General features: G+C 47.2%; 1 long non-coding RNA gene and 6 other non-coding genes across 8 annotated transcripts in view; all 7 read left to right on the top strand.

Moving 5' to 3' along the window:
* LOC141582259 (uncharacterized) overlaps positions 1–5,874 on the top strand; it is a 43,936-nt gene extending 38,062 nt beyond the window's left edge. For both annotated transcript variants that reach the window (XR_012515074.1, XR_012515073.1), the window contains one exon: positions 4,885–5,874. This is a non-coding gene — a long non-coding RNA (uncharacterized LOC141582259). The remainder of the gene's footprint in view (positions 1–4,884) is intronic.
* On the top strand, positions 645–716 carry TRNAE-CUC (transfer RNA glutamic acid (anticodon CUC)). Its single transcript has one exon. It is a non-coding gene; the product is annotated as a tRNA-Glu (tRNA).
* Positions 2,478–2,549, top strand: TRNAG-UCC (transfer RNA glycine (anticodon UCC)). Its single transcript has one exon. It is a non-coding gene; the product is annotated as a tRNA-Gly (tRNA).
* TRNAH-GUG (transfer RNA histidin (anticodon GUG)) lies at positions 3,418–3,489 on the top strand. The gene has a single exon. It is a non-coding gene; the product is annotated as a tRNA-His (tRNA).
* Positions 4,411–4,483, top strand: TRNAK-CUU (transfer RNA lysine (anticodon CUU)). Its single transcript has one exon. It is a non-coding gene; the product is annotated as a tRNA-Lys (tRNA).
* Positions 5,875–7,853: 1,979 nt separating the features above from the next.
* On the top strand, positions 7,854–8,017 carry LOC120360272 (U1 spliceosomal RNA). The gene has a single exon (XR_005576842.1). It is a non-coding gene; the product is annotated as a U1 spliceosomal RNA (small nuclear RNA).
* A 3,036-nt stretch (positions 8,018–11,053) lies between these two features.
* On the top strand, positions 11,054–11,217 carry LOC120360274 (U1 spliceosomal RNA). Its single transcript, XR_005576843.1, has one exon. It is a non-coding gene; the product is annotated as a U1 spliceosomal RNA (small nuclear RNA).
* The last annotated feature ends 4,523 nt before the right edge of the window (positions 11,218–15,740 follow it).

The following is a 15,740-nucleotide window of genomic DNA, read 5'->3' as shown; positions in this document are numbered from 1 at the left end:
CTCTTCTACTGATCACAGTTCAGGAAATCACTGCAACTACAAGGAGGTGGGCTGCTTCTCTGTCTCTTCCTCTTCTCGGCGGACATTTGTCTCTGGTCTTGGGGACTGTAATCACGTGTACTCGATGTTCCCTCGGCTCTGAGAGCCAGGCTGGAGAATTCTTTCACAGTGTTTTCTACTCCAGGAAAGAAATACGAGGAAGAAGTCCCAACGTAGGAAAGGCCGAGTATTCAAGAATCTCAGGATCTAGGCAGTGAAAAATAATATGAAAAAGAATAAGTGGAAATAAACATTTGGAATCATGTAATTTTTTTTTTTTTTTTTTTTTTTTTCTTTGAGGAAGGGTCTGGCCCTATCATCAGACTGGAGTGCAGTGGCGCCGAAACAGCTCACTGCGCTCTTGCCTACCGGGCTTAAGGGATTGGGCCTCCCTTAAGGTGGGACTACAGGCACAAGCCACCACACCTGGCTAATGTTTTCGTACTTTTGGTAGAGACAGGGTTTTGCCACATTACCCAGGCTGGTCTTGAACACCTGGACTCAAGCAATCTGGCCACTTTGGCCTCTCGAGGTATAGGGATTACAGGCATGAACCACCGCACCTAGTAGAATCATACAGCCTTAACAGGGATGTGCCAACAACTTCCCTGGTGGTCTAGTGGTTAGGATTCGGCGCTCTCACCGCCGCGGCCCGGGTTCGATTCCCGGTCAGGGAATGAGTGTTATTTTGTTTTGCTTTCTCTTAGGATCTTTTAAACAAACGTTGTTATGTTATTCAGTCTCCCGATCCCACTGAAAACTGAAACACAGAAAATGTAGGAAAAACACAGATAAAGAAATTGCTCACAATTCTGTCACCCAAAGGCCACTCTTAATATCTAGGTTTTGAAACAAAGTGGAAGTATGCTGTACATGCTCTTTTATCACCAGCTAGTTTTGTTGTTGTTGAGACCGAGTTTTGCTCTTGTTGGCCAGGCTGGAGTGTGATGGCATGACCTGGCTTCCTGCAACCTCTGCCTCCCGGTTTCAAGCAATTCTCCTGCCTCAGCCTCCCAGGTGGCTGGGATTACAGGCATGTGCTACCACGCCCTTCTAATTTTGCATTTTTAGTAGAGATCGGTTTTTACTATGGTAGTCAGGTTAGTCTCAAACTCCTGACCTCAGGTGATCCACCCGCCTCTGCCTTCTAAAGTGCTAGGGTTACAGGCGTGAGCCACCACGCTTGGCCAACACCAGCTATTTTTAAGATTAACAATATATTTCTAACACTTTGCAGTGGAGATTGTCCTTCAGCAACATATTTTCTTTCAATTTAGTTATTGAATTTTCCAAAAGGTAATATACTTACATGATGTAGGGTTCAAATATGCAAAAGGGCAGAACTGATAAAGGTGACTTTCACCTTTAAATCTATTTTCCCTCTAATGAGGTAACCACTGTTGTTTCTTAATTACAATGTCAGAGATGTTTTATGCAAATGTAAGTACAAGCATATATAAATACGTGTATATAAACATTCTTTCCCCCTTGTACAAATGAAAGTAATTTATACACACTTTCTGTACTTTGCCCTTTTCCATTTAACAGTATATTTTAGAAATACTTAGAGATTAGACTTGAAGAACTTCCTTATTCTTTCTTCTGGCACTTGGCATTCTTTGTATGTTTTACATAATTAGTTTAGCCAGCTTCTTTCTATAGATATTTAGGTTATTTCTCACCCTTTGCTACTAGAAAAAAAAAAATGCCGTCATGAATGGTTTTGTACATATGTCATTTTGCACATGTGTGGAATAAATGCCCAGGAATTGGCATGCTGGTTCAAAGGCATGTGCTTTAATTCGACCATTGGATTTCAGGGGCTCCCTTCAAACGATGGCAGAAGAAACTAGAATTGACTTTTCTTAAACCTGTGAAACAAGATACTACTCCAGAGTTGTCAATAGGAGAAATTCTAGAGTTTCCTTTTATTTTCCTCCTGTGGGTTTTTCCTGTAGTGTAAATATCTCTTAGTGTAGAAATAAACGGAAAAGGCTGGGCGCGGTGGCTCAAGCCTGTAATCCCAGCGCTTTGGGAGGCCGAGGCGGGTGGATCACGAGGTCAAGAGATCGAGACCATCCTGGTCAACACGGTGAAACCCCGTCTCTACTAAAAATACAAAAAATTAGCTGGGCATGGTGGCGCGTGCCTATAATCCCAGCTACTCAGGAGGCTGAGGCAGGAGAATTGCCTGAACTCAGGAGGCGGAGGTTGCGGTGAGCCGAGATCGTGCCATTGCACTCCAGCCTGGGTAACGAGAGCGAAACTCCGTCTCAAAAAAAAAAAAAAAAAAAAAAGAAATAAACGGAAAGCCCAAAGCTGACTATGTAGTTTTTTTGTCTTTTTTTTTTTTTTTTTTTTTTGCCTTCCTTATCTAGACTGCCCAGCAGGAGACTATGTAGTTCTCATAAGTCAATGAAGCAAACCGCTTTTCAGGTGCGTTGGTGGTATAGTGGTGAGCATAGCTGCCTTCCAAGCAGTTGACCCGGGTTCGATTCCCGGCCAACGCAGCACGACGTTTTCTTCCCAGTTTTTGACTGAGTAGGCCTGGAAACCGAGCAAAGCAGAGAACAAAGGCGGAAATGTATTTCAAGACACTTTTGTGTTTTGAGTCTTCTGCACCAGTATGTGGCCTCTCCCTCCCATAGCAAACATTCGTATTTTGGTAACTGCGCGTGCGAGCCAAGCCCTTCTGATGGGTGCGGTGGCTGGCGTTTCATGAGTTAACGGTAACTGTTAAGTGTCTGAAATAGAGGCTGTTTGGGTTTGTTTTTCTCAGTCTGAGGAGGTGGCTCTGATATATTGACGAGTCAAGATGAAGTCAGCACAGGCGCCGACAATGCCATAGAGAGTACACAGCGCTGCTTGTCCTTGCGAGGAAAGCGAGACATCAGGACCGGGCTCTCATCCCCTCCCCAGCTCACCAGCTCCGTTTTTCCTCCGGTTCCACTATTCTGGGAAAATTCACCTCAATTCCACCGCACAGGCTGCAGATACAATCTGGAAAATCCTTCCAGCCTGCCCCTCGCGTTCCTGAGCGAAGCGGCTTGATTCTTTGGAGGGGGAAGGGGCGAGAGGCGAGGCGCGAGGCTACGTGGTCCCCGGTCCTGGGTTGCAGCTGATGCTTTCTGCCCTCTAGCCAGGACCTGGGCGCGCCGCTGCCCGGCCGAGCGGGTGGTGCCACCACTGGCATTGAGGGATTTAGAGTCTTAAGAACCCGATTCGGGTGTCGGAGCTTCCAGGTTGCAGAGTGGAAAAGTTTGGAATTCTGATCGATGTGGACCTTACGGACTGGTCAAATAAAAGCAGCACGAAGCAGCCATTCCTATTTCAAGAGGCATTAAAGTCAGCGGCAGTGCGCCGCCTCGTCGGTGGCTCGCCGTGATCGTATAGTGGTTAGTACTCTGCGTTGTGGCCGCAGCAACCTCGGTTCGAATCCGAGTCACGGCATGTGGTGGTAACTTGCTTAGGTGGCCTTCTTTTACTTTATTTTTTAATTTAACAGTTTTAACAAGCTTGCAATTATGCCTTTGCTTACGGCATTCCCGCGGGAGTGCGGTCAGCAAATTCGGTGAGTAACAATAGCTCCAGGCCGACGTGGTGGCTCGCTCTTGTAATCCCAGCAGCTTTGGTAGATGGAGGCGGGAGAATCCCTGGAGCCCAGGAGTTTGCGACCAGCCTGAAAAGCCTCCCCACAGCCTTAGAAGAAAAAAAAAAAAAAAATTAAGATGGTGGCGGGTCCTTTTGATCCCAGCTACTCAGGGAAGCTGAGGTGGGAGCATCGCTTGAATCCGGGAAGTGGAGGCTGCAGTGAACTGTGATCGTGCCACTGCGCTCCAGCCTGGGCAACACAGCGGGACCCTGTCTCAAACTGCAGTAGTTCCAACTGGCTGTCACTGCTGCTCGCCCACCAAGACGCTAAGCAGCCCAGGCGGGATGCGGTCCACGGAGCTGGGACTACGGCCTTCCCTTGAGCAGAGGAAAGAACCCTTCCCTGCTCACTCTGGAACTCAGTGCCTCTTCCAGGATGGAGAACTCAAAAGCTTTGCAGAGAGGTCTTTGCGCATCTTACCTGAGTCTGCAGTGGGTGAGGAGGTGCCCTCCATGGAAGGAATCCGCGGAAACACCGAGGTTTCGGGAAGGACTCACGATTCCTGACTCCTCTGCGAGCCTTCCTGGTTCTCTGCAGCCCCCATCGCTCTCTAAACCTTGGGTTCTTCCGTGGAAAAAAAGCTATTACGAAAAGATTATTGCTGTGACCACCAATCCTAAATCCTGAAACTTCTTTCACACAAAATAATCTGCAAGTGGATCATACCCCCTGTCTATTAGAGGAAAGTGGTGTCCTTTAGGAAGCGCTCTGCAGTCAGTGCCCGGCTAGCTCAGTCGGTAGAGCATGAGACTCTTAATCTCAGGGTCGTGGGTTCGAGCCCCACGTTGGGCGCTACAGTTTTATTTAACCCTCTCAAGAACTTCTCATAGGAACAAGAACTTCTAAATCGCCACGGCGGCTACTGTCCTTTTAAACATTGGTAACTGATTTCCACAGATCGTCTCCATTCACCCCAAATTCATCAGGAAAACAGGAATCTGGGGATTCCAGTCTCTGTAGTGACCAGGTGTTTCTAATCCACGACGGGTTTCTCAACTGGGCAAAGGCAGACAAGCCGAGCACCTTTCAGAGTCGGAAACCGCTCCGACACTGTCAGGGAGAACAGCCTTAGGACGGATCCAGATGGAAATACTTGTTCTCTTGTTCCCATTTTGAATGAGGTTTTAAAGGGCCTTCTTAGCGAACTAAAATGTTCTCAGCTAGGTGCTAAGGAGCATCTGTTTGCTTTTCAGGTTTTGAAGCCTTCATCAGCCGCAAAGAAGGTCAGGAAAAAGAGGACAGGACTATAGAACAGAAGTTGAGGTTGAGGAGAGAAGCTGAAGAGCGAAGAAAAGGAGGAGCAGCGACAAATGGTACCGCCAGAGTGGGGCGTTTACAGCTGCAGCCTCACTTCAGTACAGGCTGCCACTCCAGAGTGCTAGGCCCACCACTTTGAATTAGTTATTGATTCACTGGAGAGCTTTGTTCTGTCCCTGAAAGCCTGGAGTTGTTCGCCTTACATTTGTTCCTGCTAAATTATCTTTAACTGTTGGTTTGGCTGGTGTGGGTTAAGTTGGTTTGCCAGGTGGGTGGAAGCCAAGATTGGCACCATTCAAGAGATTTCCCCACAGCAATGTGGAATGTGAACATTCCTTTTTTTTTTTGAGACGGAGTTTCACTCTTGTTACCCAGGCTGGAGTGCAATGGCGCGATCTCGGCTCATCGCAACCTCCGCCTCCTGGGTTCAAGCAATTCTGCTGCCTTAGCCTCCTGGGTAGCTGAGATTACAGGCACGTGCCACCATGCCCAGCTAATTTTTTGTATCTTTAGTAGAGACAGGGTTTCACCATGTTGACCAGGATGGTCTCGATCTCTCGACCTCGTGATCCACCCGCCTCGGCCTCCCAAAGTGCTGGGATTACAAGCTTGAGCCACCGCGCCCGGCCAGTCCAGCTTTTTTTTGATGGAATCTCCCTCTGTAGCCCAGGCTGGAGTGCAGTGGCGCCATCTCAGCTCACGGCAACCTCCGCCTCCCGAGTCCCAGTTCAAGCAATTCTCCTGCCTCAGCCTCCTGAGTAGCTGGAAATACAGGTATGAGCCACCATGCCCAGCTAGTTTTTGTATTTTTTGGTAGAAACAGGGATTCATCATGTTGGCCAGGCTGGTCTTGAACCCCTGACCTCAGGTGATCCACCCACCTCGGCCTCCCAAAGTGCTAGGATTACAGGCGTGAGCCGCCTCACCCAGGCCTTTTTTTTTTTTTTTTTTTTTTTTTGAGACAGAGTTCCGCTCTTGTTGTCCAGGCTAGAATGCAATGACATGATCTTGGTTCACCGCAAACTCCGCCTCCTGGGTTCAAGTGAGTCTCCTGCTTCAGCCTCCTGAGTAGCTGGGATTACAGGCATGTGCCACCAAGCTGGGCTAATTTTTGTATTTTTAGTAGAGATGGGGTTTCTCCATGTCAGGCTGATCTTGACCTCCCGACTGATCTCGAACTGCTGCAGCCTCCCGAGTAGCTGGGATTACAGGTGATCCGTCCGCTTTGGCCTCCCAAAGTGCTGGGATTACAGGTGTAAGCCACCACACCTGGCCCATACTTCACTATTGAAACAAACTTTTTTGTGTACAGAAGAAAATTTTTTTAAATGGACAGTTAATAGTGTCAGAGATAGTGAAAATATGAAACCAGTACTGCTTACAAGAAAGGAGCACTTGGTTGGGCGTGGTGGCTCAAGCCTGTAATGCCAGCACTTTGAGAGGCTGAGGCGGGCAGATCACCTGAGGTCAGGAGCTTGAGACCAGTCTGGGCAATGTGGTGAAACCCAGTGTCTACCAAAAATGCAAAAATTAGCTGGGCATGGTGGCAGGTGCCTGTAATCCCAGCTACTTGGGAGGCCAAGGTAGGAGAATTGCTTAAACCTAGGAGACGGAGGTTGCACAGAGATCGTGCCACTGCATTCCAGTCTGGTTGACAGAGCAAGACACTGAGAAAGAAAGGAGAGCGAGCGAGAAGAGAAGAGAAGAGAAGAGAAGAGAAGAGAAGAGAAGAGAGAAGAGAAGAGAAGAGAAGAGAAGAGAAGGAAAAAGGAAAGAAAGAAAAAGAAAGAAAAGAAAGTCCAAGGTCCAAACACGATTAGCATGCATTTCAGAAAGAGGATAGAAAATATCAGTACAATAATTTGAAAACACTTTTCATACCAGTAGATTGAAACTACCGTGAATTAAAGTATTGAATAATGATTTTGAACTTTCAAGAAGAGACGAGACATCCCTGCCAGCCTTAATGTTCAATGCTTTTGAGGGGAGCGGAGGAGTGTTTTTGGGTTTTTTTTGAGACAGTGTCACCTTTTGTCACCCAGACTGGAGTGCAGTGGCCTTTAAAGCGTGTTTATTTTTTTGAGATGGACTCTCACTCTGTCGCCCAGGCTGGAGTGCAATGGCACGATCTTGGCTCACTGCAACCTCCACCTCCCAGGTTCAAGCGATTCTCCTACCTCAGCCTCCCTTGTAGCTGGGATTACAGCCATGAGCCACCAAGCCCGGCTAATTTTTGTATTTTTAGTAGAGACGGTGTTTATCCGTGTTGACCAGGCTGATCTCGAACTCCTGACCACGTGATCCGCCCGCCTCGGCCTCCCAAAGTGCTGAAATTACAAGCGTGGGCCACCGCGCCCGGCCTCTTTAATGCGTTTAACAGATATACACATAGTGCCACAACACAAAGATAACCAGGTTTGAAAGGAACTGGTTTCCTTTGTAATCCTAAACATTCTACTCTGCTCTTTGAAAGCCATTATTTGAAGAAGGGTGCACGGCCTTCCAGCCGGCTGCCAAAGGTGATCTCCACTGGACACAGATTAAGTACCCGCTTCTCGGTGGGAGACAGGAGGGAAAGGAGGGAGAGGCCGACGTCACTTCCCCGCCGGCTTCATTAGCTGAGTGGCGGAGGAGCAGGCGGGCCTGGGAAGGCGCTGACGATGACGTCACGGAGGGGGCGGCCTCTATGCAGATGAGGCGGCGCAGGGGCTGCTGCTCGGCCACCCGCTGCTTGCCGCCGTGGGAGTCCCCGCGTGGGAGCGAGTCCAGGACCGCGGGTCGGCCCCGAGGGTCCCAGCTGTGTGTCCGGGCTCGGAGGGCCGGGGGTGCGGCGCCCGCGGCAAGTGACCGTGCGTGTAAAGGGTGAGGCGCGTGAGGCCTTGTCGGGGCGGAGGCGCGTGTCCTCATACTTACCTGGCAGGGGAGATACCATGATCACGAAGGTGGTTTTCCCAGGGCGAGGCTTATCCATTGCACTCCGGATGTGCTGACCCCTGCGATTTCCCCAAATGTGGGAAACTCGACTGCATAATTTGTGGTAGTGGGGGACTGCGTTCGCGCTTTCCCCTGGTTTTTCCGTGTCTGAAAAATAGAACTCACTCGCCTTTAGAGATGTTTAACTCGTATTAGCAGTAGCGTATTATGGGAGTGTCCTTGACACCACAAAGTTTTTTAAGGCGCTTTTTCTGTTGGAAGACTTTAAATTCTGGGAATTTCTCTACTAGTTTACAATTCTAACAACTGGATTATTTCAGCAAAGTAATTTTTCAATAGATCCTGTGTCTGGTGCTTCAGAGCTTACCCCAAAAGTCACTGCACGTATTTTATCACTTCATGAAGCTGGGTTTTTACAACTGCACATTCCTGGAAATCTGAAACTCCCAATAACTGAAAACAAAATCCCAGTTTTCACTTGTGGTGAACCATCAATTTCTGGGTTGAAATCTTGGTTTGTTCACAATGCGATTTTTAAAACGTTACTGAACTTTCTGTATCTCAATTTCTTTGTCTATAAAAAGAGAAAAAAGTGCTTCCCTTGGCCAGGTGCGGTGGCTCACACCTGTAATTGCAGCACTTTGGGAGGATGAGGCGGGCAGATCACCTGAAGTTAGGAGTTTGAAACCAGCCTGGCCAACATGGTGAAACCCCATCTCTACTAAAAATACAAAAATTAGCCTGTAATTCCAACTACTTGGGAGGCTGAGGCAGGAAGAATTGCTTGAACCCAGAGGCGGAGGTTGCAGCGAGCCAAGATTGTGCACTCCAGCCTGGATGACAAAGCAAGAATAAAATTATAATAAATAAACAGTGCTTCCCTCGTGGATTAATCTAACATTTGTGGATCCAAAAGCATGTGAGACAGGTCTCAATAACTTAAAAAGTTTAATTTGCAAGGTTAAGGAGGCACCCACGACAGAGCGTCAGGAGGTCCTGGCAACATGTGTCCAAGGCAGTTGGGTACAGCTTGCTTTTCATTTTAGGGAGACAGAATACATCGATCAATACATGTATAATTTACAATACTTCAATCTGGAAGGGCAGGACAATTCCGAGGGTGGGGGGCTTCCAGATCATACGCAGATTTAACATTTTTCTCATTGGCCATTGGTTGAAGGAGTTATAATTCCAGAAGGGAACTTCTGGGTTAGATAGGGGGTTGTAGAGACCAAGGTTTTATCATGCAGATGAAGCCTCCAGGTAGCAGGCTTCAGAGACAATAGATTGTAAATGTTTCTTATCAGACTTAAGGTCTGTGTTGATATTAATGCTGGTTGCCTTTTCCTGAGTTCCAAAAGGAAAGAGGGTATATAAGGCCTGTCCAACTGCTCCTTCCCAGCATGGCCTGAACTAGTTTTTCAGGTTAACTTTGGAATGCCTTTGACCTAGAGGAGGGGTCCACTCAGATGGTTGGGTGGGGGGGGTGCTTAGAATTTTATTTTTGCTTTACACACTTGATGAGAAATACTCATAAAGCATTTGAGCACCTAATAAATGTTTATTAAACATTAGCTGCTATAACTGAGCACCTAATAAATGTTTATTAAACATTAGCTGTCATAATTATTTTCAATGGCATCATCATCACTGCTTTCATATTTTACCTCAGCCTTTTAAACAACTGCTTATCTTTTTATGGTATGGACGAACCAGTGTATATTTAAATGGCCCTCAGGCTAATGAACACAAAATGTGTCAAATGCTTATTCTTATAATTATTCAGAGGCCAGGCGCAGTGGCTCATGCCGGTAATCCCATCACTTTGGGAGGCTGAGGCAGACGGATCACCTGAGATCAGGAGTTTGAGACCAGCCTGGCCAACATGGTGAAAGCCCAACTCTACTAAAAAGACAGAAATTAGCCAGGCATGGTTGTGGGTACCTGTACTCCCAGGTACTTGGGAAGCTGAGGTAGGAAAATCACTTGAACCCAGGAAGTAGAGGTTGCAGTGAGCCGAGATTGTGCCACTGCACTCCAGCCTGGGTGACAGAATGAGACTCCCTCTAAAACAAAAAACAAAAAACAAAAAAAACCATAATAATAATTATTGTTCAGAGAACATCCTTCTACAAACATCCTTCATTATTTGTGCAAGGATTTCTTAAAACAAACTTCTAGAAGTGGACTTCCTTGTCAAAGTATTTGTGTCTTTACAATTTTTCCAATTGATCCTTGACTTCTTTTTTTTTTTTTTTTTTGAGACAGAGTTTCGCTCTTGTTACCCAGGCTGGAGTGCAATGGCGCGATCTCGACTCACCGCAACCTCCGCCTCCTGGATTCAGGCAATTCTCCTGCCTCAGCCTCCTGAGTAGCTGGGATGACAGGCACGCGCCACCATGCCCAGCTAATTTTTTGTATTTTTACATATTTTTATCGGATATTGTACATGAAAAAAAAAAAAAACAAAACCTTCAAGATTCATGAAATTAGACAACTGTCTTTGTAACACTTATAGTGGTAAAACCAGTCAGGGTGGCTCGTTTGCAGTCATCTGAGCAGCCTCTCCAGTTTCATAGATAGGTTTCTCTCTGACACTGAACGCCTTCCATCACAGAGATAACCAGGTTTGAAAGGTACCGGTTTTCTCTGTAATCCTCAACGTTCTAGTCTGCTCATTAAAAGACATTATCTGAAGATGCGTGCACGAGCCTCCAGCTGGCCGCCACAAGGGTCCTCCGCAGGACACAGGTCAATTACCCGCCTCTTTGGTGGAGACCAGATTCGGGGTCTCGGCGCACCTCCCCGAAGGACACGGGCTGCAGGGAAAGGAGGGAGAGGCCGACGTCACTTCCCCGCCGGCTCCGGCCGCGGGTCGCTCGGCTGAGTGGCGGAGGAGCGGGCGGGCCTGGGAAGGCGCTGACGATGACGTCACGGAGGGGGCGGCCTCTATGCAGATGGGGCGGCGCAGGGGCTGCTGCTCGGCCACCTGCTGCTTGCCGCCGTGGGAGTTCCCCGCGTGGGAGCGAGTCCGGGACCGCGGGTCGGCCCCGAGGGTCCCAACTGTGTGTCCGGGCTCGGAGGGCCGGGGGTGCGGCGCCCGCGGCAAGTGACCGTGCGTGTCAAGGGTGAGGCGCGTGAGGCCTTGTCGGGGCGGAGGCGCGTGTCCTCATACTTACCTGGCAGGGGAGATACCATGATCACGAAGGTGGTTTTCCCAGGGCGAGGCTTATCCATTGCACTCCGGATGTGCTGACCCCTGCGATTTCCCCAAATGTGGGAAACTCGACTGCATAATTTGTGGTAGTGGGGGACTGCGTTCGCGCTTTCCCCTGGCCTTTCGTCGTTAAAGAAGAGAGGGTTTGCTTTTGTTAGAGAAAGTTCGTGTTTTTGCTGTTTCTGCTTGAGTATCTTGAGCCAAAATGAACTAAATCCACGGAGAGATTTTGTTTTTTTCCTTGGTTTCCCGGTGTTTTTCTACATGACAGTATCTAAGAAGCAAGTTTTCTCATTTTTCGCTAGAATGCGGTGTTTGCTGCTGTCTCGCTTCTTTTCGTCTCTGGCAGAGCTGAGTTCTGGGCCGCGCTGTTTATGCAGAGATTGCTCTGCGGACCTGAAGGCCAGCCGTGAGGTTGGTCAGCCCTCTAGCCTAGATAACAGAGAATAACAAGATCCTGTGCCTTATTACTGTTTCACTACTTATGCTTTATTATTTATTTATTTAGAGACAGTCTGGCATGATCAGTTCACTGCAAGTTCAGCTCCGACATTCAAGCCGTTTTCCTGCCTCAGCCTCCAAGAGTAGCTGCGATCATAGGTGCATGCCACCGTGTCCAGCTAATTTTTTTATTTTTAGTAGGGTGGCGGTTTCACCATATTTGCCAGGCTGGTCTCAAACTCCTGAATTCGAATGATACGCCTGTCTCAGCCTCCCAAAGGGCTGGGATTACAGGCATGAGCCACCTCGCCCAGCATATTTATGCTTTAAATGGGACGTTTCATGAGGGAAAAATTTTCTTGTTGAATTTCTAACATGAAAAAATAATAGATTTAGCTGTAAATTAAATTAATGGTCTTGATAGTTTGGTACAACAAAAGAAAGTTGATAGAGAGGAATCTGATGCTTTTGAACAATTTTAATAATGTAAATATTTAATATATAAAGACATCAGAAAGTTCATTACATTTTTTAAAAATCAGTGTGATTCGGCTGGGTGTGGTGGCTGACGCCTGTAATCCAAGCACTTTGGAGGCCAAGGCGGGTGGATCACCTGAGGTTGGGAGATCCAGACCAGCCTGACCAACGAGGTGAAACCCCGTCTTAAAAAAAAAAAAAAAAAAAAAAAAATCAGTGTGACTCTTTTGACAAATTAGAATGGTTTAATAATCTTGGTTATACTGGGTGTGGTGGCTCACACCTGTAATCCCAGCACTTTTGGAGGTCGAGCCAGGGGGATCACGAGGTCAGCAGTTTGAGACACCAGCCTGGCCAACATGGTGAAACCCCATCTCTACTAAAAATGCAAAATTTGCCGGCCATGGTGGTGTGCACCTGTAATCTCAGCTACTTGGGAGGCTGAGGCAGCAGCATTGCTTGAACCCAGGAGGCAGAGGTTGCAGTGAGTAAAAATTACATACTATATTTTATTTCAGATTTTATTATAAGGTAGAAAATAGTGGTAGTATAATAGTCTGGTACATACAAGACTTAGGTTTATTTTGGCCTGAAAATCTTAAGGCTGGGTGTGGTGGCTCATACCCATAATCCCAGCTCTTTGGGAGGCCAAGATGGGCAGATCATAGGAGGCCAGGAGTTCGAGACCCAGCCCGACCAACATGGTGAAACCACGACTCTACTAAAATACAAAAATTAGCAGGGCATGGTGGTGCGTACCTGTAGTCCCAGCTACTCCGGAGGCTGAGACACAAGAATTACTTGAACCCGGGAGGCAGGTTTGCAGTTAGCCAGGATCATGCCATTGCATTTCAGCCTGGGTGACAGAGGGAAACTCTGTTTCAAAAAAAAAAAAAAAGAAAGAAAAGAAGGTTTTAATTAAATAATTAAATTGAACTTCCTAAATTTCTTGTGCTGGTTGTACTGGTCAAAAAAGCAAACATTACTGCCAATATCTATTTAAATGTATAAACAGTTAGACCTGGCTCCGTGGCTCACGCCTGTATCCGAGCACTTTGGGAGGCCGAGGCGGGTGGATCACTTGAGGTCAGAAGTTTTGAGACCAGCCTGGCCAATGTGGTGAAACCCTGTCTCTACCAAAAATACAAAAAATTACCCAGTCATGGTGGTGGGCGCCTGTAGTCCCAGCTACTCAGAAGGCTGAGGCAGGAGAATTGCTTGAACCAGGGAGGCAGAGGTTGCAGTGAGCCAGGATCACGACGCTGCCCTCCAGCCTGAGCAAGAGCAAGACTTGGTCTCAAAAAAAAAAAAAAAAAAAAGGTATAAAAAATTAAAATAATATGTTCAGAAAATTAAATATATAACAATGAAAAGGAGGCCTAGCATCCATGTCAACTACATTTCGCTCCTAACCCTTCCTACCCTGTGGTGGTGTCTTTTAGGCTAACTGCTTTCCCTTACTTCTGCACATAGGCCAAGCTGTCTATCAGAGGGATTTAGTTTATAGTTTAACTTTAAGGCACAGATGATGATAATCCCTTCCCGGCTGGGCACAGTGGCTCACGCCCGTAATCCCAACACTTTGAGAGGCTGAGGTGGGTGGATCACGAGGTCAAGAGACTGAGACCATCCTGACCAACATGGTGAAACCCTGTCTGTACTAAAAATACAAAAATTATCTGGGCATGGTGGCACACGCCTCTAGTCCCAGTTACTTGGGAGGCTGAGGCAGGAGAATTGCTTGACCCTGGGAGGGGGAGGTTGCAGTGAGCCAAGATTGAGCCATTGCACTCCAGCCTGGTGACAGAGTGAGATTCCGTCTAAAAAAAAAAAAAAAAAAAAACCCTTCCTGAAACTAACTTCTGAGAAGATAAAGAGGTTGTATACACAAGAAACAGTGTTAGTTGAAGATTTATAAGAGCATTGTGACCTGGCAAAGGACAAAGAATTTTCACCACCCCCTTGGGCTCTCACTGCAGCCCTTAAGCCTGTCATTATCTGACCCCTTCACCTCAACCTCCTTCTTCCTCCTTCCCTAACATACAAGGGGCCTGAAATCCGTATTAACTTCAGTTGGTTCTTTAGGATATTAGTTCACCATCTGCTCAGTTTGGCGGCTCTCTGGAATATAGTCACCTTCCCTGCCCCACACTTTGTCTCTCGACTTGCTGGCTGTAATGCAGCAAGAGATACGAGCTTTGGACTCACTTATAAATTAAGTAGGTAATATCTTTAGAAGGGAGTTAATTTTTTTTTTTTTTTTTTTTTTTTTTTGAGACAGAGTTTCGCTCTTGTTACCCAGGCTGGAGTGCAATGGTGCGATCTCGGCTCACCGCGACCTCCGCCTCCTGGGCTCAGGCAATTCTCCTGCCTCAGCCTCCTGAGTAGCTGGGATGACAGGCACGCGCCACCATGCCCAGCTAATTTTTTGTATTTTTAGTGGAGACGGGGTTTCACCATGATGACCAGGATGATCTCGATCTCTTGACCTCGTGATCCACCCGCCTCAGCCTCCCAAAGTGCTGGGATTACAGGCTTGAGCCACCGCGCCCGGCTAGAAGGGAATTAATTTTTATGATTCTATAAATCAGAAGACTCAATCACTCCACTTAGGGTGCCTGGGTAAATATTTTTAGATATCATCTAATATGTAACACTATCATTATTATTATATGTCAGCTCAATTTATAATTTCAAGATATATAGTTAATTTAAAAATTCATGACCAATATGAAATGGAGTTGATAATTTTGATTGCCTTTGGTTGTCTCTTACTTCATTAATTCGCTTGGAGATTGCCGTTGCTTGCTGGGTTCAGATAGATTTCTGTATGTTTTAGGTATGCCACTGGTGCTGTGGGTATTCTCATGTGTTCTCGGTTTTTTTTTTTTTTTTTTTGAGACGGAGTTTCGCTCTTGTTACCCAGGCTGGAGTGCAATGGCGCGATCTCGGCTCACCGCAACCTCCGCCTCCTGGGTTCAAGCAATTCTCCTGCCTCAGCCTCCTGAGTAGCTGGGATTACAGGCACGCACCACCATGCCCAGCTAATTTTTAGTATTTTTAGTAGAGACGGGGTTTCACCATGTTGACCGGGATGGTCTCGATCTCTCGACCTCGTGATCCACCCGCCTCGGCCTCCCAAAGTGCTGGGATTACAGGCTTGAGCCACCGTGCCCGGCTTTTTTTTTTTTTTTTAAATACGGGGTGTCACCGTCTTTAAAAAAAATGTTGGTCAGGCTGGTCTTGAACTCTGGACTTCAGGTGATCCAACCGCCTTGGCCTCCAAAGTGCTTGGATTACAGGCGTGAGCCACCACACCCGGCCATGTGTTCTCTTAACTCTTGGGAATTTTGTAAATGTTCACTCAAGTCATTTTTTTTTTTTTTGAGACGGAGTTTCGCTCTTGTTACCCAGGCTGGAGTGCAATGGCGCGATCTCGGCTCACCGCAACCTCCGCCTCCTGGGTTCAGGCAATTCTCCTGCCTCAGCCTCCTGAGTAGCTGGGATTACAGGCACGCACCACCATGCCCAGCTAATTTTTTGTATTTTTAGTAGAGATGGGGTTTCACCATGTTGACCAGGATGGTCTCGATCTCTTGACCTCGTGATCCACCCGTCTCGGCCTCCCAAAGTGCTGGGATTACAGGTTTGAGCCACCGCGCCCGTCCCTTTGTTGTTTTTAATATTTTGACATTTTAAAATAATATGCCTTGGTATTCTGCA

This window comes from Saimiri boliviensis, chromosome 19, assembly GCF_048565385.1.
Source record: "Saimiri boliviensis isolate mSaiBol1 chromosome 19, mSaiBol1.pri, whole genome shotgun sequence".
Classification (NCBI taxonomy): Eukaryota; Metazoa; Chordata; class Mammalia; order Primates; family Cebidae; genus Saimiri; species Saimiri boliviensis.
Note: the sequence above shows the minus strand (reverse complement) of the source record. Positions and strands in the feature narration are given on the sequence as shown.